Source organism: Macaca nemestrina, chromosome 12 (assembly GCF_043159975.1).
Source record: "Macaca nemestrina isolate mMacNem1 chromosome 12, mMacNem.hap1, whole genome shotgun sequence".
Lineage (NCBI taxonomy): Eukaryota > Metazoa > Chordata > Mammalia > Primates > Cercopithecidae > Macaca > Macaca nemestrina.
In genome coordinates, this window is record NC_092136.1 from 106248834 (window position 1) to 106272605 (window position 23772).

The following is a 23772-nucleotide window of genomic DNA, read 5'->3' on the forward strand; positions in this document are numbered from 1 at the left end:
AAATCATGGTATTCCTATTCATAAGGGACTACTTTACAACCAGACACAATTATTTTACAGGTAACTCTGGTTGGCAAGAGGACCTGAATATTAGTATCATTTGGTCAATACATTCTCTCCCTGGTTGAGTATTTTTTTGTGGGAAGCTGCATAATATAAAATGCCTTTCAAGATTCTGCATGTAGCATTAAAGAGTCAGTGAATTCTGGCTCTGCTAACTACCTGGCTCTGGGACCTGGGGTATATTACTTACGTTCCATAAGTCTCAGCCTTTTCATATATACAATGGATTTAGAAAGACTACGGTGAAAGAAGAAAGTGAATTTAGGTATGTAAAATACTCACCATGTGATGGGCAGCTAGCTAGATATTTTACGAATCTATAATCTGGAAACATGAGAGACAGGACTAGCTGGATTTCCTAGTCCAACTAAGAATTCCTAAGCCTAGCTGGGAAGGTGACTGCATCCACCTTTAAACACGGGACTTGCAACTTAGCTCACACCTGACCAGTCAGATAGTAAAGAGAGCTCACTAAAACACTAATTAGGCTAAAACAGGAGGTAAAGAAATAGCCAATCATCTATCACCTGAGAGCACAGGAGAAGGGACAGTGATCGGGATATAAACCCAGGCATTTGAGCCGGCAATGGCTACCCTCTTTGGGTCCCCTCCCTTTGTATGGGAGCTCTGTTTTCACTCTATTAAATCTTGCAACTGCATTCTCTTCTGGTCCCTGTTTGTTACAGCTCAAGCTGAGCTTTCGCTCGCCATCCACCACTGCTGTTTGCCACCATCGCAGACCCGCTGCTGACTTCCATCCCTCTGGATCCGGCAGGGTGATTGCTGTGCTCCTGATCCAGCAAGGTGCCCATTGCTGCTCCCGATGGAGCTAAAGGCTTGCCATTGTTCCTGCATGACTAAGTGCCCGGGTTCATCCTAATCGAGCTGAGCACTAGTCACCGGGTTCCATGGTTCTCTTCCATGAGCGAAGGCTTCTAATAGAGCTATAACACTCACTGCATGGCTCAAGATTCCATTCCTTGGAATCCGTGAGGCCAAGACCCCCAGGTCAGAGAACACGAGGCTCGCCACCATCTTGGAAGCGGCCCGCCTCCATTTTGGAAGTGGCCTGCCACCATCTTGGGAGCTCTGGGAGCAAGGACCCCCCAGTAACAAACAGACCCAAAAGAATTAGGTGGACAATCTTCCAGGCAAGTGCTCTTAACCAACAAAATCACACCTTCCAAGGGAGGCTGATTGTCTTGTCTGTTGATTGGTTCTCCATCTCTAAGATGTGAAAGCCACACTGACCTGTTTCTGCTTATTGACTTCCTTCTTTCTAGATCTGTGATGACCAGAACACATTCTTTTTTTTTTTTTTTTTTTTTGAGGCAGAGTCTTGCTTTGTTGCTCAGGCTGGAGTGCTGGAGTGGAGTGCAGTGGCCCAATCTTGGCTCACTGTAACCTCTGCTTTCCCGGTTCAAGTGATTCTCCTGCCTCAGCCTCCCGAGTAGCTGGGACTACAGACACATGCCACCATGCCTGGCTAACTTTTGTATTTTTAGTAGAGATGGGGTTTCACCATGTTGGCCAGGATGGTCTCGATCTCCTGACCTCATGATCCACCCTCCTCGGCCTCCCAAAGTGCTGGGATTACAGGTGTGAGCCACCGCGCCTGGCCCAGAACACATTCTTAAATGGGATAGATTAGACTGCCTACTTGTTACATGCCAGTTCTAAGCATGCAACAGAGCCACATTGATAGGCCTTGAGTGACTCCAAACTACTGATAAATGCATTCTCAGACCATCTTAAGCACAGTTCTTCATGTAGTTGATTAAGTGTGCCATTGTGTGCTCATTCTTGCTGTTTTCACATTCAGTGGGTGGCCTTATTATTCTTTATAGTGCTTTATGTATTGACTATGGAGCTTAGTATATGTTTCTGAAAATTTTAATTTTTGTTTAAAAGGCTGCAATAAGGTTCAGTTTCAGATAGCAGAGATAGTTCCAGCTAGTTTGAGCAGAAAGGGACTTAATATAAGGAGGTAGTTGGCTACAACATTGTTCAAAGTGCTGGAAAAGCAACCCTTAGGCTGGGCCTCTAGAAATGACTATAGAGTAAGAGTTACACTGCAGAACTTGCCCACTGAGAGAGCTGTCATCTCTATCGCAATTGAAAAGTCAGGGAGTCAGGAAGCTTCTATTTAAACTGCTGGCCTCAGGTTCATACCACCTTGACTATGACCCAGGAAGTCATTGTCAAACTTGTTGGCTCCAACCCATGTGTCTGCTACAATCTGCACCTGTATCAGATGCTTTTTGTACTACTTCTGTTTGCATTTAATCATTTCTAAAACAAATCATTGTGATTGTGTCTAACTGGTCTAATCCAAGTCACAGTCATAACCATGTACGTAAGGGAGTCTGGGAAATCTTATTTTTAGTTTTTCAACCTTGTAGGATATTATAAGAAGATTGGGATAGATACTGAGTGAGCCTGAGAAAATCAACTGGATACACCCCAGGCAAGTACTTGTGCTAAGTGATAATTCAGATACTACAGAGAATTCAAAGATAAAGTAAGCCAGATTTTGTCAAGAGGACCTGTCTATAATCTAATAAGGGAGAAGAGACAAATCCTGTGTTTTCATATGGGATTGCTTCCTAATGAGTCTGAGCCAAATGTCCTTCCTAGGTAGTCATAAAACATATTTATCCTATCACAGCTTTTAAAACACAGTATTGTAATTGTTGGTTATTTTACCCTGCACTCAGTGGACTACTAACTATTGAAGGCAGGTACCATGTGAATCTTGCTAGCTGTTAAATAGCCAGTGTTTAATCCAGTGCCAATCAATATTTGTTGAATGACTGGACACATGAAAACAAGTAGGAGTCAAAATTACAGACTCTAAGGATGTAGGTGTTCATTTATTATGAATAGAATGTTTTCTTCTTGCCAGTCTTATCTCTAAACTAAATTAGAAGACTCTAAACAATAAATTGAACACTATGTTAAGAGAATGTGTTTCCTCAAGACAGCCCACCAGTCCTGCACTCTCCCTAAATGACAACTACATATTAGTGGCTGGAAAAAGTGACTACATTTTCTTTTACTAGGAAAGAGGAAAGAGGAAAGAGGAAGTTTCCTTTTGCTAGCAAAGAGGAAACTATTGTGTCACATAAATGAAGCATATTGCTAGTTGCTATAAAAATTAGATTTATAGTCAAAGTTGCCCATTCTGAGTTACTTCTTGGGATAGGCAATACAAGATGTTATAGGATCTGAGATGTATATAAATAATATTTGAAAACCCACTCGCTACTGCTGCTGCTATTAAAATTAATATTTAGAGTATATAATAAGCATGAATTGGAAGGCTTAATACTTTATGGTCTCATGTAATTTAATTTAAAACTAAATGGCTTATGAAGTCAGGTGCCATTTTAACCCATTTTCTAGCTGATGACTCTGAGTGTTGAAGAGTTTTACTGGTCCAATATTATGGGATTAGTGTTATAACAAGTGGATTCCCAAAGCTAGGCCCATCCGATCCCAAAGTCTATGTTTTTAACTGCTATTGTATGTGAGTTTCACCAGTAGTTTTCCTTATTCTGTAAGAAAACTCTTCTTATCACAAATATGAACAGTGTATAGTGATGTCCAGTTTATATTATGCTTTCTACATGGCAACTCTGTGATACAGTAACCATGCAAAGCTTTCTATCTCTATGTTAAAAATTCTAAAATAGAAACTTACAAAGCATAGAGCCAAACCTTCAGTGGAGGCATTCTGACACTAAATGCTGATCTTGTGTCTTTTCTTCAAGCTCCCTCCCACCACATGAACTAAAGACCTGCAGGCTGTAACCTTTTCCGAAGGACTACCTGGGCCTCTGTGTCCGTCAGAGCTGATGAGCTGATCCTCATTCACCATAAGTGCAACTCTCATGGCTCATGGAGCTCTGGAGAGTAGCACATATATTGAACTCCAGTTTTAAAAAGTCTAATACTTTTCTAAAATGATTTGCTATCTATTTCTTCCAGAGAAGATTCATTATGTATCCTTTCTAGCATAAAATATCATTACTTTTAAAGAAAAATCCAATTGAAATTCCTCTAACTACAATGGAAGTCCCCTTTTCTTATTTATTTCTCACTAAAATATGGAACAACCAGTCACTCCCATTAAATCTAATCTTCCTGTATGCTCTTGAAGAGAACTACCAGTTAAACAGCTATGGGAATGGTTTTTGAAAGAAAAATTGCATTGTTTCAGTACTTTGGAGGATGGCGGATGTTTGTCTTTCCTCAAGAGATGTATGATGGACTGTTTTTGTTGAACTAACTTGGCTTCAAGAATTCGAGACTAACTCAGATTTTCTCGAACAGTGGGGGATTTAATGTAGCAATATGCAGGCATGGGACATTGGAAAGAGCCAGATAACCAAAGGAAGAGCAGTAGCTGAGGTGGGATTCCAGGACCAGGGTGGGCTAAGTTAGCTCTGAAGCTTGGGATATAAGGCTTTTCACTCTAGCATTCTAACTTAACGTTGCTCTACATGTGGCTCGACTTTCTCATAATGTTAGATTGTATTTTGTGATTTGCCTTATTTTCTTTGTATTTATTGACTTTAATCCTCAGGAGAGACAATATGAATTTATTTAAGACAGATTGTATCCTAGCTCTGGGTCAGATACTCAGCCTTTATCCAATAAGATTCCCCTCCTCTAGTGACCTGGACCTGCTGGGTAATGGCATCACATGTGCAAATCGTGGCTGTTTCTTTAGCAGAGGCTACGGGCAGAGTCATTTCAACTAGAAGGGGCTGCAGGCATTTCAGGCAATGTGCTAAAACAAAGGCAGTTTCTGCAAAAGAGCACATTCTATTTATTCTACCTTCTGGATGTGGTGTGAGTCCATCTGTCTCTCTCTATCCCCACTGTAGCTCCTCCAATTCAGGTCACCATACCTCATATCTTGACTATAGTAATAGCTTTCATATATATATATATATATATCTCCCTACCTTCTGTGGTGTCCAATTCAAACCATTTTCAATTCTGCAGTCAAAGAGAAAACATAAATTAGTCTGATTTCTTCTCTGATGAAAAGTTCCAGTGATTTAGGAGAAATCGCACATTCTGTAACATAATTTATGAGACCCATGCTGACTTCTAACTACATCTCCATCCTCATTTCTAAACCCCACTTCTACTCTATGGTTTAGTCCATTACCTATAGACCTTCTACTCTGTTACCTTGGCTTATGAAACACTTCCCTACCTTTTTATGGCTAACATTCATTCGTGTTTAGGTCCTACCTAATGCAATCCCAACCTTCCAGTCTAGATTAGAAGTCCCTCTTAGATATACTTCCTGAAATTGTCATAGAATTGAATTTCAGTGACCTATTTCATGTATTCTGGGGAAAACTCAAAGTGCGTGAGTGCAGGGGCTATCTGTCATTACTGGCTCTCCAGTGCCTGGTATATGATGAGTGCTTTATCAATATATGTTAAATCAACAAAAGAAAGAGAGAAATCATTTTTCATAATAGTGATTAAAATCCATATAGTTACAACACCAGGAGTGAACCCCAATGTAAACTATGGACTTTGGGTGATAACGTGTCAATGTTGGTTCATTAATTGCAAAAAATGTACCACTCTGGTAACGGATGTTGATAATGGGGGAGGCTATGCATGTGTCAGGGTAGGGGGTATATGGGAAATCTGTGAACTTTCCTCTTAATTTTGCTGTAAACCTGCTGTAAAAAATAAAATCTATTTCTAAAAATCCCTGTTGTGTGTTGTCTCTTCTCACATTATACCACCCCTCTCCCACGCTGGTTTCTGCTCTGGCTTCCCTGATCTGTTCCCAGTTCTTTGTGACTCTTCTCCTCTCCTTCCACTGTCCTTGTGCATGCCATTTCCTCTGCCTGGAACACTCTTCTTGTGCCTGGTTTGCGGCTAGTTAGATTTTAGATTTTAGCTCAGTTATCTCTTTTTCAGGAAGTCTTTTCTGATTCTATGCCCCAGATTAGATAAAATCCTCCCATTATGTGTGACCAGCATCATATACTTCTTCATGACACTAACGACAGTTCCAACCTCACATTTATTTTTGCAATTATGTCTGTTTATGGTTATTACAGTCCTAATCTTAGGAAAGCACCTAATAAGAGAGGAAAAATAGTTATTTGGTGAATAAATAATTCATCAAATTCGTGTAATGTTATCAGACAACATACCATAAGAACATGGTGAATGAGGTGGTGAGAACATCAAAGGTCTTCAGAAATCGGTTACCCGGCATCATAAAAAGGACTAGTAATAAACTATGACATCAAGGGATTGAATCTCTGTTACACAATAAGCTAGCCATGTGACATACATATTACCTTATTTATCTGAATTTCAGTTTCTACAATGGTAAAATGTGGATAATAATTTTTTTCCCTTTCTGAAAATTAAATGAGATGAAACAGGTAAATATCTCTGTAAGCGGCCGTATAAGGACAGATATAGTGGCAAAGTTCAATCTTCTTCAAGGTAAATTATAAGCAAACGTAGACATAGAGCATAATTTTCTTCACATGCGAAGTTTGCCCTATAAAAAGATAGTCAAAACTGATAAAGTGTCTGAAATTTTGATTTTTTTTCATTTTGTTTCTAACAGGAATCATTTTCATGCCACATTAGGGTTGCCAGATTAGTCATTAAATAGACAATATACAATTGATTGAACTTTCTGTTAGCTCATTTGAGAGACGATGAAGTTAGAGTGCTTAATATACGGTCCTTTGTGATTGGGGCAGATAAAAGGGTTCTGGAAAATTCCCAAGAGGTTAGATGTTAATGGAAAGATCTGACTCCCTTGGCCCTAAGAAAACATGATGGTTTCTGTAGAACTAGAAATAAAGGATTTGAAAGTAACTTAAAATTAATCCACCTTTAACTTGAAGAGCACAAAGCACATTACAATCAAACAGGTGTTTTACATTATTCATATCATTTAATTTTCACCAGTCCTTTCAGGGAGCTACTATTATTCCAATATTACAAGGAAAAGTAGTTGAGACAGGAAATAAATTTACCTGAGGCCACTTACTCTTTGGTGTCTAGGGTTCAGCCCACCTAATGCAACTGGCATGTTAGGAGTATCTCTGTGTGCCTTCTCTGTGCTGGCTAATGTGAGAGTTAGAAAAGGAACACAGCTTTTGAAATATCAGAAAACTTTTTAAGTCAAATCTTACAATTTTCATGTTGCAGAAGGAGAAAATGAAATTCGAGAAATTGTGTCTCTTGATTCAAGTTACACAAAGAAGGGCAGAATATGTACCTGTCTTGTCTAGAACAGCACACAGCAGGGACTCAATAAGTCTTAACTGATTGATCCAGTTTTGTGTTCCTCTTATTAAAAAGAAAAGGAGAGATATTTAGGAAAGGATCTGATGCTACTCTTAAAGGAAGAATTCAGGGTCCCTGACTCCTAGGTTCTCTGGGAGTATGGGACTTTCTCGATCAGATTCCCACTTATCCGGTCTAATGTTAGACTTTTGACACTAGGTACAAACCTAGGCTTTGTGAGTGTTCCTTGGAAAATACTGTGTAGTTCTGGGGCTCAGTGATGATTTTCACATTAATTAACTATTGAACTTTCAAGCTTCTGAGATGATGGCAAGTAATTGTAAGGCAGGCAAGTAGCATTTTGAAGGTGTCATGAAATGTACCTTTATCAGTGTTCATAAGACTAGTTAATGACAGAGTAAAATTATGTCCCGTTATATAAACATGTGAATCCATTTCAGCACTCGCTTTTTCCATTCAAGGAAATCTTGAATTATTTTTCTTCAGGGGAAGAGAAGTGAGTTTCAGATTTGGTTCTCTTTCTGCAACTGCTGTCTGTCCTTGAGTAAGACATGCATGGAAGGGGTTAGATAGTGAAGCAGGTAGACTGAAGAGGAAGTGCTCAGGCTCTGAAGTCAGATCTCAGTTCAAATCTCCTGAGCAGTTTATTTGTCTACAGAAGATCCTAGTTCCTGCATTTCTAAAACATAAATAATTGTGATACACTCCTCATTGGTACAGAGGGTTAGATGATCTAATTCTAGTAAAGTCTCTTAGCACTTGGGAGGAACTGTGTATTGAGTTTTCAGTGAGGAAAGGCCAATACTCTGCAGAGGAAGACATATTGGCTGCCTGAGGCTTCCGTTCTCCAGTGGCTTTCTTTCTCTAAACCAGAGAGGAACGGGCTGGGTCAACAGTATTTTCCCAATTGCCCAGAAAGCATAAGTAATGAGTAGTTCTTCCTGTAGTGGCAGGAAAATCCATTCTCATCTTTGTACTTCTGGGGAGCTTGGGGATCCCCAGCCTTGAGTACCTCAAATCACACTGAAGCTTCCCGTGACCCACCTTTCCTGTCTGCCTAGTTTCGAGGGGCAGGATGAGAATAATTTATCTTTGTCTCCTTTCTCTCCTGCATCATTAATTTTTTCCTCTCTATTACACCATTCCTATCAGCATACAAATATGCTGCCATTTCCCCCACATTAATATAATGTTTCTTGATCTCATTTTTCAAGTAATACTATATTTATTTACTGCCTTCCAGAGCAAAACTTTTAAGAAGACTTGACTTTGCTTATTATTTCCAATTCTTCCTTCTAGTCCTCACCCTTACCCCTCTATGAGAAAGCTCTTGATTGAAAACCTCTGCCTGGCTAAATCCAATAGAAAATTCTCAGTCTTTTTCTTATTTGAGCAATCAGAAACCTTTGGTTGAGCTGATCACTGCCTTCTCCTTGAAATGATTGATTTATTTGGCTTCAAGGACATTGTTATATTCTCTCTCCCTTCATGTTCCCTAGGGCAATATTTTTAGAACTCTTCTCTTTGTTATCTAATCCAGTATTATGTTTTCAGTTGCTTCTATACATTGATGATACTTAACCTATAGATTCATATATATGTGAATCTGACTGCCCAATGTCCCCACTTGGGTTGCAGGTAGGAACCTTGTCTCAAACCTCACGTGCCCTCAGACTAAATCCTGAACTTCTTTCCCCAAATCTGGTCCCTATAATTTTCCCCAATATCATGATAATAATGATAGCAAACATTTACATGGGGCTATGTGCCAAGTACTATTTTAATAATTTGTTTTGTGTATTCACTCACATAATCCTCAATACCATGTGAGGTTGAATATCATTATTACTTCTATTTTGCAATGCAGACTGGAGGGAAATGCTTACTTGCCTAGTGTCACAGTGGCAGAGTTGGACTGCAAAGCCTGACGGCCTGGTTCTGGTCTTTCTATTAACATACTTCCAATTCCTACAGCCAAGCATGTTGAAATAATCTATGACTTCTGTCTCTTACACCCACATCCAATCCAATAGTAAATCTTGTTGGTAATACTTTCATGATATATTCAGAATCTGACCACTTACCAGCCACATTGTCACAATCCTCGTCCGAGCCATCCTCTAATGTTTCCTCTACCCACCTTGTGCCCATTGCGATCTGTCTTAGCACAGCAGCCAAAGGGAGGCAGGTCATGTTACACCTGCTGCTCATGGCTTCGCATCTCTCAGAGTTAAACACAGCATTCATACAATGACCTCCAAGGACTTAAATCCTCAGCTGTCTCTCCTATTACCGCTGTAATCTCACCTTCTACTGGTCTCCTTGCTCATTCCACCCAACTCACACTGGGCTCCTAGTGGTTTCCGGAAGATGTACATGCTTGCTCTTGTCTCAGGCCGTTTGCACTTGCCTTCCCTGGCATGTTTTTCTCCCAGATTTCCACATGCCTTGCCTCCTACTTCCTTCAGCTCTTTGGTTAAATGTCATCTTTTTAGTGAAGTTTTCTATTTAAAATTGTCATGTCTTACCCTACTGAAGTTATTCCTTCTTCCTTGTTTTAAATTTATCATCCTCTGACTTGCTTTTGTTTATATTTTTTATTCCCAGTAGAATATTAATTTCAGGGCAGAGGAGATTTTTGCTGTTTTGGTCATGGCATTATCTCCAGTATTTATGTGACTGGAACATACTAGGTACTTAATAAATATTTATAGAGTTTGTAATAAATGTAAAAATATTTGTAAAAAACAAATAAGTAAATAGTTTTTAGAGATAGAGAAATGAAATAATTAGGATTCCCAATACCATAAGTCATGGGTCACAAACCTTTTTGGTACCAAGGATTGGTTTTGTGGAAGACAGTTTTTCCATGAACAGGGATGGGGGATGGTTTGGGGATGATTTAAGTGCATTACATTTATTGTACTCTTTATTTCCATTATTATTACATTGCAATATGTAATGCTTGATGATGTCTGTCACTGATCTCTGCCATCTGGGGTGATGGGAGACAGTGACAAATCATCAAGCATTAGATTCTCATAAGGAGCATGCAACCTAGATCCCTCATATGTGTAGTTCACAATAGGGTTTGCACTTCTATGAGAATCTAATGCTGCCAACTCAGGCAATAATGTGAGCAATGGGAGTAGCTGTAAATACAAATGAAGCTTCGTTTGCTTGCCAGCCTCTCACTTCCTGCTGTACAGCCCAGTTTCTAACAGGCCCCTAAGAGGCTGGGGACCCTGTGCCATAAGTGATAGTTTAATTGGGAGCCAGATGGAATTTACATATCTTTTAGGGATACCTCCCCATTTAAAAATGAAGAATCTAAGGAAGAGAAGAAAAGTATCTACTCAAAGCCTTGCTGGTTAAACCTCATGCTTCATGGATGAAGTTGTTTAATCATTTAGAGACTACCTTTCCTGTCCCTTCCCACAAGTCAGCTTCTGAAGTTAACATTAGATATTGTTACGTAAAAACAAAACCAAAGAAACCTGCAGACTTATAAACTTACAAAAATTAAACATTCTAAGGTCTATTTGCTTAAAGATTTTTTCATATCTGTCATTGCGTTTTCTCCGTGTTTCTATTAAAAATAGCCAGCTCCCTGCTGATAGCAAGGCCATCAGTTTCACAGCAACATTCAGTTAAAAGCCCAATTAGTCCTAATCCCCCCAAAAGGCTGCTATTTAAGGTCATGTAGTATTTTATATCAAAAGGTATGTTAAAATATATTCTTGAGGGAGATGAAGAGACAGTGCCTGAGGTTTATAGCCCTCAAGTCTTTCCTTCAAATAAATGAAATACAGGCTTCTCCCAGGTATGAGGCTTGACTTTCATTCTGGACTCTGAATTCTACCACTTTCATTAGCTTTAGATACAGGATTTTAAATTCCAGAAAAAGAACACTGCTAAGCCCTTATTAATCATAGTGCAAATTTTTGGGTGCTCATTTAGGTTTTCAGATTTATTTTATAAAACTAGAGTTTTATGGGTTAAAGTTTCCTCAAGTTTGTTGGGCTATAACCTGATGCCATATCAAGAACCATCTTCCTTTGATATTTACTTTTATGAGAATCTCAAGAGATTTGCAAACCTTGATTTATGTGTGTGTGTTTCTATGTAGTGTCATATTCTGGGTAGTAAGCTGGTTCTGGTTCGTATTTCTTTCATATAAAGTGCCACAGAATAACATCTTAGTTATATCACCCTAAATTAAACTTTTTTGACAGTTGTTCATTCCTTAAGCTTGATGGTTAAGCTAACACTTATTATATATATTTTCTGTTATTAGTTTTTCTTTTTAGGACTTTTAGGTACACACCTCACTATGAGACAGTCAATGCTTAACTTTACTAAAAGTTGCAACTGAGGTTGTAAATGATTATGTGCTGAAGGAGTCGGTTTTGAGTCTGCTACCTATTTTTCATGGGGTCTGTCCTTCTTTTTATTTTTTTCCCAAAGGTCTATACTGGAATATTCAGTGCAAAAATTACAGGAAGATTTAGAAGAAAATAACAGTATAGAAAAACATCAGTGGATCTGTGTTCTTATTCTCATCAATGCTTCCCAAAGTTATATTTAAATGGAACCAATCTCCTTACCAGTTGCTGAGTTAGGACCCATGATAGATTATATGCTGAATTATTTCCTCTAAATTCTTTTCAGCAGTCAAGTGAAGTAGATATTTCTCTTTTTGAGAGTAGGTAGGCAACAGAGCCTATAGTTAGCCACTCTAAGCCACATATCCAGTAAGTAACAGAGCCAAGACCTCAGATATAATTCAGGTTTTGCTCTAAATGCTAAGGTCTTCTGTTACATTGCTCTGCCTCTTTCCATTGACCTCTCAGTTTTCTTTTCAGATCCAACAGTTATTTTAAAAACCATATTAATATAGTGAACTAATATTACACTTTTCTTCCTTTCTTTGGCTCCAGGTATCCATGCTTTGACAGCTGAAATAGTGGGATGAGCCTTTGAAGCAGAGAGATACCTTTCTCCCTGGGTGCTACCTGAGCATGTCTTATAAAACCATTTGTTTTATTATGACATTTAGCAGATTGTGTTATTTTTACTCACATGCCAAATGCTGTACTTCAACATGAGCTTTTCAAGAGGTAAAGAATAGTGAATTATGTAACACCGATATGAGCCACCAGGGGCACCTATATGCAAACTAAATTGATAGTTATGAGGTCATAGTGTTGAACTGTTGTTGCGAATACTTTTCTCATAGACACCCTGAGAAGTGATAGTTCATGCTAAAGTTTCAGTGTAGCTTTCTCCACAGAGTTAAACTTATCTCATATTTAACATTCTGTGAATTCCACATCCAGAAGAGTTCAGGGTTATCAATGTGGTATTTTCTCAAAATAGAACCACTCTGTTCTCCAAGGATTTAAAATATAGAAGCCCAGGAAATATTCTGTTGTCATTTTTAAAAAATGTCCACTAACACGTGAAAAAGTTGTTTGGAATTATAATATTCAATGTGGGAGAGACATATTCATGACCTTCTTAATCCAAAATCAAAACTGTTTTCCCAAAAGGTTAACTGCCTTGTTTAGAATTACATAAGTTCTATCTACATGATCCTCATTTTCATTCTTGTTTCTTCTGGAAAATTTATTGAGTTATTATGCCTTTGAAAGTCATAGTGGTTTTTCTGGGAAAACTATGTAAACACTGCATAATAATTTCTGTTGGAATTCCCTGCTTTTATTTCTTCACAGCTGCAGCAGAGCCATCAGCAAACAACTCTTGATTTTAGTTGGTCAGATTCAAGTCAATGAAAAAATGACATTTCTGTGTGTCTACTTCGGGCTAACCGTTATGGTAGGCACAAGAGAGATCACAGGAATGAATTAGTCCTAGCCCCCTGGGGATTATCCTCTCACCCTCTCCCCGCCCTAGTTATCTTGGTCCTTTTCACATTATCAGAACATATATCATAGCAGGTTCTGTTTCAGGCAAAATTTCACTTCTTCTTCTTTTTTTTTTTTTTTTTTTTGAGACGGAGTCTCGCTCTGTCGCCCAGGCTGGAGTGCAGTGGCCGGATCTCAGCTCACTGCAAGCTCCGCCTCCTGGGTTTACGCCATTCTCCTGCCTCAGCCTCCCGAGTAGCTGGGACTACAGGCGCCCGCCACCTCGCTGTTCATTTGAGATCTGCCACTAACCCTCATTATGACCTGGGACATGTCTGTGGCCCCTCTACAAGCTGGCAGGATAAAAATTGACCAAATATATGATGCTGTCACATAGATGGATCCTGTTGTTTGGTGATTATATTGAAATCTTTACCGTAAAAATTGTGTTGTCAAAAATGAAAACAGATGATACTGAGTAATTCACTAGTGCCCTACTCTACAACTTTTCAAACAAAATTGAATATTCTTTTCAACATTCTCTCTGTAAAAAAAAAAAAAAGCATATTAGTGACCCTATATCCAATAGCCAGTTTGAACTTTGTTTTTCTCATGTCGTACATCTCTCTTTTGACTTCTCTGAAGTCGTCAATCTATTGGCCACTTACCTTGTGACACAGTGGCAGAAGATATAGGAAAATCATCAACTAGCCACTTTACTATCTGAGATTTGTTAGTCTCAATTGTAAAAAAAAGGATCAAATGATCTAGTGTCCTTTTCCATTCAAAGACTCTTGAGGTCAAAAGAATTGAATAGAATCACACTGGAGAAAAACCCTATGATTGTAAGAAATGTGGCTAAGCCTTTAGTTTTCCCAGTTCTTTTTGAAAATACGGAAGAGCTCACGTGGAAGAAAAGCCTTATGAATGTAAGAAGCATGGCGAGGCCTTTAGTTGTTCCATTTTCACTTGATGGCATACTTATTCTGGAGGAAGACTCTATGAATATATGGAATGTGGGAATGTTTTCATTTCTCATATATACGCAAAGACACATGGTAACAGACACTGAAGAAAATTTTATAAATACAAGAATGTATACTGGATTAAAGCACTAATAGTGTAGAAAATACAGAAAAGTGGTGTGAACCCGGGAGGCGGAGCTTGCAGTGAGCCAAGATGGCACCACTGCGCTCCAGCCTGGGCAACAGAGTGAGGCTCTGTCTCAAAAAATAAAAAAGTACAGAGAAGTTACCGCTTTTAACAATTACTTTAAAAGTCATGTGAAACTTCTACTGGAAAGAAATCCTACACATAATATGGAAAGCCTGATGCAAAATAATTATTGTATAATGCTTGTGAAAATTCACAACATAAATAAAATATTACATGACATATGGTGTTTTGTCCGTGACTCACTTTTTAAAAAATTTTAATTTTTAATTTTTGTGGGTATATAGTAGTTATATATATTTATGGGGTACATGAGATATTTTGATACAGGCATGCAATGCATAATCATTGCACCATGGAAAATGGAACATTTATCCTTTATATTGCAAATAATGCAATTATAATTTTTAGTTGTTTTAAAATGTACAATTAAATCATTTTGATTATAATTACCCTGTTGAGCTCTGAAGTAATAGGTCTTATTCATTCTTTCTATTTTTTGTTGTACCCATTTACCATTCTCACCTCCCTCCCCATCATAGCCCCACTACCCTTCCCATCCTCTGGTAACCATCCTTTTACTCTCTGTCTCCATGAGTTCAATTGTTTTGATCTCTAGAGCCCCAAAACAAGTGAGAACATGCAATGTTTTCTTTCTGTGCCTGGCTTATTTTACTGAACACAATGACCTCTATTTCCATCTATGTTGTTGCAAATGACAGGATCTCATTCTTTTTTTATGGCTGAATAGTACCACATTTTCCTTACTGTTCATCTGTTGATGGACATTTAGGTTGCTTCCAAATCTTGTCTACTGTGAACAATGCTGCAGCAAACATAGGCGTGCAGATATTTCTTCAATATACTGATTTCCTTTCTTTTGGGCATATACCCAGCAGTGGGATTGCTGGATCATATGGTAGCTCAATTTTTAGGTTTTTGAGGATCCTTCAAACTGTTCTCGATAGTGGTCATACTAATTTACATTCCCACCAACAGTGTGTGAGGGTTCCCTTTTCTCACATCCTCCAGCATTTGTTATTGCCGTATTTTTAGATAAAAGCCATTTTCACTGGGGTGAGATGACATTTCATTGTAGTTTTGATTTGCGTTTCTCTGATAATCAGTGGCATTCAGCACCTTTCCATCTGCCTTTTTGCCATGTGTTTGTCTTCTTTTGTAAAGTGTCTATTCAAATCTTTTGCCCATTTTTAAATTGGATTATTAGATTTTTTTCTATAGAGTTATTTGAGCTCCTTATATATTCTGGTTATTAATCCCTTGTCAGATGGGTAGTTTGCTAATATGCTATCCCATTGATATGGTTTCTCTGTGACCCCACCCAAATCTCATCTTGAATTGTAGCTCCCATAATTCCCACCCGTTGTGGGAGGGAACTAGTGGGAGATAATTGAATCATGGTGGTGGTTTTCCCCATACTGTTCTGATGGTAGTGAATAAATCTCACAAGATCTGAGAGTTTTATAGGGGGAAACCCCTTTCTCTTGGCTCTCATTCTCTCTTGTCTGCCACCACGTAAGATGTGCCTTTCACTTTCCACCATGATTGTGAGGCCTCCCCAGCCGTGGAACTGTGAATTCATTAAACCTCTTTTTCTTTATAAATTACACAGTCTCAGATATTTCTTTATCAACAATGTGAAAATAGATTAGTACAGTAATTAGTATCAGTAAAGTGGGGCACTTCTGGAAAGATACCCAAAAATGTGGAAGAGACTTCGGAACCAGGTAACAGGCAGAGGTTGGAACAGTTTGGAGGGCTCAGAAGGAGACAGGAAAATGTGGGAAAGATTGAAATGTTCTGGAGACTCATTGAATTACTTTGACCAAAATGCTGATAATGATATGGACAATGAAATCCAAGCTGAGGTGGTCTCCGATGGAGATGAGGAACTTGTTGGGAACTGGAGTAAAGGGGACTCTTGCTATGTTTTAGGAAAGAGACTGGTGGCATTTTGCCTCTGCCCTAGAGATTTGTGGAACTTTGAACTTGAGGGAGATGATTTAGAGTATCTAGTGGAAGAAATTATTAAACAGCAAAGCATTCAAGAGGTGACTTGCATGCTGTTAAAAGCATTGGGTTTTAAAAGGGAAATGGCATAAAAGTTTGGAAAATATTGCAGCCTGATGATGTGACAAAGGGAAACCCATTTTCTGAGGAAAAATTCAAGTCAGCTGCATTTTCTGTGCCAGGCCCATGGCCCCCCTGCCATGTGCAGCTTAGGAACTTCGTGCCCTGAGTCCCAGCCACTCCAGCCATGGCTAAAAGGGGCCAAGGTACAGCTGCAGCTGTGGCTTCCGAGGGTTCAAGTCTCATACTTTGTCAGCTTCCATGTGGTGTTGACTCTGTGGGTGCACAGAAGTAAAGAATTAAGGTTTCGGAACCTCTGCATAGATTTCAGAGGACATATGGAAATGCCTGGATGTTGAGGCAGAAGTTTGCTGCATGGATGGGGCCCTCATGGATAACCTCTGCTAGGGCAGTGAGGAAGGGAAATGTGGGGTTGAAGCCCCCTCCACAGGGTCCCCACTGGGGCACTGCCTAGTGGAGCTGTGAGAATAGGGCTACCATCCTGTGCAACCCAGAATGGTATTCCCACTGACAGCTTGCACTGTGCACTGGGAGAAGCTGCAAACACTCAATGCCAGCCCATTCAGCCAGCCAGGAAGAGGCAGTACCCTGCCATAGGGGTGGAGCTGTCCAAAACTATGCAAACCTACCTCTTGCATTGGTATGACCTGGACACGAGAGATGAAGTCAGATCATTTTGGAGCTTTAAGATTTGACTGCCCTGCTGGGTTTTGGACTTGCATGTGTTCTTTAGATCCTTCATTTTGGCCATTTTTTTTTCTATTTGGAATGGGTATATTTAAACAATGCCTATACCCCACACTGTATCTAGGAAGTAACCTGATTATATTTTACAGGCTCATAGGCAGAAGGGACTTACCTTGTCTTGAATGAGACTTTGGACTGTGGACTTTTGAGTTAATGCTGAACTGAGTTAAGACTTTGGGGGGCTGGGCACAGTGGCTCATGCCTGTAATCCCAACACTTTGGGAGGCCAAGGTGGGTGGATCACTTGAGATTAGGAGTTTGAGACCAGCCTGGCCAACATAGTGAAACCTCGTCTCTACTAAAAATACAAAAAATTAGCTGAGCATGGTGGTGCATGCCTGTAATCCCAGCTACTCAGGAGTCTGAGGCAGGAAAATCACTTGAACCCAGGAGGCAGAGGTTACAGTGAGTCAAGATTGTGCTACTACACTCCAGTCTGGGCAATAGAATGAGATTCTCTCTCACAAAAAAAAAATTAAAAAAAAAAAAAAGACTTTGGGGAAGGCATGATTGGTTTTGAAATGTGAGGACATGAGATTTGGGAGAGGCCGGGGGTGGAATGATATGGTTTGGCTCTGTTCCCACCCAAATCTCATCTTGAATTGTAACTTCCATAATTCCCATGTGTTGTGGGAGGGACCTGGTGGGAGATAATTGAATCATAGGAGCAGTTTTCCCATAACGTTCTTGTGGTAATGAATAAGTCTCATGAGATCCTTTGGTATTATAAGGGAAAACCCCTTTTTCTTGGCTCTCATTCTGTCTTGTCTGCCACCATGTAATACATGCCTTTCACCTTCCACCATGATAGTGAAGCCTCCCCAGCCACATGGAACTTTGAGTCCATTAAACCTCTTTTTCTTTATAAATTACCCAATTTTGGGTATGTCTTTATCAATAGTGTGAAAATGGACTAATACAGCCTTTCTATGGATTATCTCTTAACTTTGTTGATTTTTCTTATGCTGTGAGAACTTTTTTCTTTTTTTTTTTACCTTGAATTCTGGGATACATGTGTAGAATGTGCAGGTTTGTTACACAGGTATACATGTGCCATTGTGGTTTGCTGTACCTATCAATACATCATCTAGGTTTTAAGCCTTGCTTGCATTAGGTATTTGTCCTAATGCTTCACCTCCCCTTGCCCTCCACTATCAATAGGCCACTGTGTGTGATACTCCCCTCCCTATGTCCATGTGTTCTCATCTGGGAAGTTTGGGAAGTTTTCTGACATTATTTCTTTGAATAAGCTTTTCTCCCCTACTCTTTTTCTTCATTCTCCATAAGGCCAATAACTCTTATATTTGTGCTTTTCAGGCTATTTTCTAGATCTTATAGCCATGCTTCATTTTTTTTTTTTAAATACTTTAAGTTTACATGTGCAAAACGTACAGGTTTGCTACATCTGTATACATGTGCCATGTTAGTGTACAGAACCCATTAACTCGTCATTTACATTAGGGATATCTCCTAATGCTATCCCTCGCCCCTCCCCCCGCCCCACAACAGGCCACGGTGTGTGATGTTCCCCTTCCTGTGTCCAAGTGTTCTCATTGTTCAGTTCCCACCTATGAGTGAGAACATGCAGTGTTTGGTTTTCTGTTCTTGCGATAGTTTACTGAGAATGGTGGTTTCAAGCTGCATCCATGTCCCTACAAAGGACATGAACTCATCTTTTTTTATGGCTGCATAGTATTCCATGGTGTACATGTGTCACATTTTCTTAATCTAGTCTATCATTGATGGACATTTGGGTTGGTTCCAAGTCTTTGCTATTGTGAATAGTGCTGCAATAAACCTACGTGTGCATGTGTCTTTATAGCAGCAAAATTTATAATCCTTTGGGTATATACCCAGTAATGGCATGGCTTGGTCAAATGGTATTTCTAGTTCTAGATCCTTGAGGAATCGCCACACTGTTTTCCACAATGGTTGAACTAGCTTACGGTCCCACCAACAGTGTAAAATTGTTCCTATTTCTCCACATCCTCTCCAGCATCTGTTTCCTGACTTTTTAATGATCGCCCTTCTAACTGGTGTGAGATGGTATCTCATTGTGGTTTTGATTTGCATTTCTCTGATGGCGAGTGATGAGCATTTTTTCATGTGTCTGTTGGCTGTATAAATGTCTTCTTTTGAGAAGTGTCTGTTCATATCCTTAGCCGACTTTTTGATGGGGTTGTTTGTTTTTTATCTTGTAAATTGGTTTGAGTTCTTTGTAGGTTCTGGATATTAGCACTTTGTCAGATGAGTAGATTGTAGAATTTTCTCCCATTCTGTAGGCCGCCTGTTCACTCTGATGGTAGTTTCTTTTGCTGTGCAGAAGATCTTTAGTTTAATGAGATCCCATTTGTCAATTTTGGCTTTTGTTGCCATTGCTTTTGGTGTTTTAGACATGAAGTCCTTCTCCTTGCCTATGTCCTGAATGGTATTGCCTAGGTTTTCTTCTAGGGTTTTTTTGGTTTTAGGTCTAACATTTAAGTCTCTAATCCATCTTGAATTAATTTTTGTATAAGATGTAAGGAAGGGATCCAGGTTCAGCTTTCTACATATGGCTAGCCAGTTTTCCCAGTACCATTTATTAAATAGGGAATCCTTTCCCCATTTCTTGTTTTTGTCAGGTTTGTCAAAGATCAGATGGTTGTAGATGTGTGCTATTATTATTATTTCTGAGGGCTCTGTTCTGTTCCATTGGTCTATATCTCTGTTTTGGTACTAGTACCATGCTGTTTTGGTTACTGTAGTCTGGTAGTATAGTTTGAAGTCAGGTAGCATAATGCCTCCAGCTTTGTTCTTTTGGCTTAGGATTGTCTTGGCAATGTGGGCTCTTTTTTGGTTCCATATGAACTTTAAATTAGTTTTTTCCAATTCTGTGAAGAAAGTCATTGGTAACTTAGTGGGGATGGCATTGAATCTATAAATTACCTTGGGCAGTATGGCCATTTTCATGATATTGACTCTTCCTATCCATGAGCAGGGAATGTTCTTCCATTTGTTTGTGTCCTCTTGTTTCATTGAGCAGTGGTTTGTAGTTTTCCTTGAAGAGGTCCTTAACATCCCTTGTAAGTTAGATTCCTAGGTATTTTATTCTCTTTGTAGCAATTGTGAATGGGAGTTCACTCACGATTTGGCTCTCTGTTTGTCTGTTATTGGTGTAAAAGAATGCTTGTGATTTTTGCACATTGATTTTGTATCCTGAGACTGCTGAAGTTGCTTATCAGCTTAAGGAGATTTTGGGCTGAGACGATGGAGTTTTCTAAATATACTATCATGTCATCTGCAAAGAGGGACAATTTGACTTCCGCATTTCCTAATTGAATACCCTTCATTTCTTTGTCCTGCCTGATTGCCCTGGCCAGAACTTCCAACACTGTTTTGAATAGGAGTGGTGAGAGAGGGCATCGCTGTCTTGTGCCAGTTTTCAAAGGGAATGCTTCCAGCTTTTGGCCATTCAGTATGATATTGGCTGTACGTTTTTCATAAATAGCTCTTATTATTTTGAGATACGTTCCATCAATACCAAATTTATTTAGAGTTTTTAGCATGAAGGACTGTTGAATTTTGTCAAAAGCCTTTTCTGCATCTATTGACATAATCATGTGGTTTTTGTCTTTGGTTCTGTTTATATGCTGGATTACGTTTTTTGATTTGCATATGTTGAACCAGGCTTGCATCCCAGGAATGAAGCCCACTCTATCATGGTAGATAAGCTTTTTGATGTGCTGCTGGATTCGGTTTGCCACTATTTCATTGAGGATTTTTGCATTGATGTTCGTCAGGGATATTGGTCTAAAATTCTCTTTTTTGTGTGTGTGTCTCTGCCAGGCTTTGGTATCAGGATGATGCTGGCCTCATAAAATGAGTTAGGGAGAAGTCCCTCCTTTTCTCTTGATTGGAATAGTTTCAGAAGGAATGGTACCAGCTCCTCCTTGTACCTCTGGTTGAATTTGGCTGTGAATCTGCCTGGTCCTGGATTTTTTTGGTTAGTAGACTATTACTTATTGCCTGAATTTCAGAGCCTGTTATTGGTCTATTTAGGGATTCAATTTCTTCCTGGTTTAGTCTTGGGAGAGTGTATATGTCCAGGAATTTATCAATTTCTTCTAAGTTTTCTAGTTTATTTGTGTAGAGGTGTTTATAGTATTCTCTGATGGTAGTTTCTATTTCTGTGGGATCGGTACTGATATCCCCTTTATCATTTTTTATTGCATCCATTTGATTCTTCTCCCTTTTATTCTGTGTTGTTATTTCTAGTGGTCTATCAATTTTGTTGATCTTTTCAAAAAACCAGCTCCTGGATTCACTGATTTTTTGAAGGGTTTTTTTGTCTCTATCTCCTTCATTTTGGCTCTGATCTTAGTTATTTCTTGCCTTCTGTTAGCTTTTGAATGTGTTTGCTCTTGCTTCTCTAGTTCTTTTAATTGTGATGTTAGGGTGTCAATTTTAGATCTTTCCTGCTTTCTCATGTGGGCGTTTACTGCTATAAATTTCCCTCTACACACTGCTTTAAATGTATCCCAGAGATTCTGGTATGTTGTGTCTTTGTTCTCATTGGTTTCAGAGAACATGTTTGTTTCTGGCTTCCTTTCGTTATGTACCCAGTAGTCATTCAGGAGCAGGTTGTTCAGTCTCCATGTAGTTGAGTGGTTTTGAGTGAATTTCTTAATCCTGAATTCTAGTTTGATTGCACTGTGGTCTGAGAGACAGTTTGTTATAATTTCTGTTCTTGTACATTTGCTGAGGAGTGCTTTACTTCCAACAATATGGTCAATTTCGGAATAATTGCAAGGTTCTCAGAAGAATGTATATTGTGTTGATTTGGGGTGGAGATTCTGTAGGTATCTATTAGGTCTGCTTGGTGCAGAGCTGAGTTCAATTCCTGGATATCCTTGTTAACTTTCTGTCTCGTTGATCTGTCTAATGTTGACAGTGGGGTGTTAAAGTCTCCCATTATTATTGTGTGGGAGTCTAAGTCTCTTTGTAGGTCTCTAAAGGCTTGCTTTATGAATCTGGGTGCTACTGTATTGGGTGCACATATATTTAGGATAGTTACCTCTTCTTGTTGAATTGATCCCTTTACCATTATGTAATGGCCTTCTTTGTCTCTTTTGATCTTTGTTGGTTTAAAGTCTGTTTTATCAGAGACTAGTATTGCAAACCCCTGCCTTTTTTTGTTTTCCATTTGCTTGGTCGATCTTCCTCCATCCCTTTATTTTGAGCCTATGTGTCTCTGCATGTGAGATGAGTGTCCTGAATACATTTGGACACTTCCGTGTGATCCATTCCATCCACATTCATTTGATCTTCCATCCCTGATATCCTTTCTTCCAGTTGATTGAATTGGTATTGAAACTTGTGCATTTGTCATGTAGTTCTCGTGCCATGGCTTTCAGCTCCATCAGGTCCTTTAAGGACTTCTCTGCATTGGTTATTCTAGTTAGCCATTCGTCTAATCTTTTTTCAAGGATTTTAACTTCTTTGCCATGGATTCGAACTTCCTCCTTAAGCTCGGAGAAGTTTATCGTCTGAAGCCTTCTCTCAACTCATCAAAGTCATTCTCCTTCCATCTTTGTTCCATTTCTCATGAGGAGCTGCATTCCTTTGTAGCAGGAGAGGTGCTCTGATTTTTAGAATTTTCAGCTTTTCTGCTCTGTTTTTTTCCCATCTTTGTGGTTTTATTTACCGTTGGTCTTTGATGATGGTGACGTACAGATGGGGTTTTGATGTGAATGTCCTTTCTGTTTGTTAGTTTTCCTTCTAACAGTCCGGACTCTCAGCTGCAGGTCTATTGGAATTTGCTGGAGGTCCACTCCGGACCCTGTTTGTCTGGGTATCTGCAGCGGAGTCTGCCAAAGAGTGAATATTGCTGAACAGCAAATGTTGCAGCCTGATCATTCCTCTGGAAGCTTCATCTCAAAGGGGTACCCAGCCGTGTTAGTTGTCAGTCTGCCCCTACTGGGGGATCCCTTCAAGTTAGGCTACTTGGGGGTCAGGGAACCACTTGAGGAGGCAGTCTCTCCATTCTCAGGTTCCAAACTCCGTGCTGGGAGAACCACTGATCTCTTCAAAGCTGTCAGACACGGACATTGAAATCTGCAGAGGTTTCTGCTGCCTTTTGTTTGGCTATGCCCTGTCCCCATAGGTGGAATCTACAGAGGCAGGCAGACCTCCTTGAGCTGAGGTGGGCTCCACCCAGTTCGAGCTTGCCATCCACTTTGTTTACCTACTCAAGCCTCAGCAATGGTGGGCGCCCCTCCCTCAGCCTTGCCATGCCTTGCAGTTAGATCTCAGACTGCTGTGCTAGCAATCAGGGAGGCCTCGTGTGCATGATATCCTCTGTGCCAGGCACGGTATATAATCTCCTGGTATGCTGTTTGCTAAGACCCTTTGAAAAGCACAGTATTAGGATGGGAGTGACCCAATTTTCCAGGTGCTATGTGTCACAGTTTCCCTTGGCTAGGAAAGGGAATTCCCTTATGCCTTGCACTTCCCA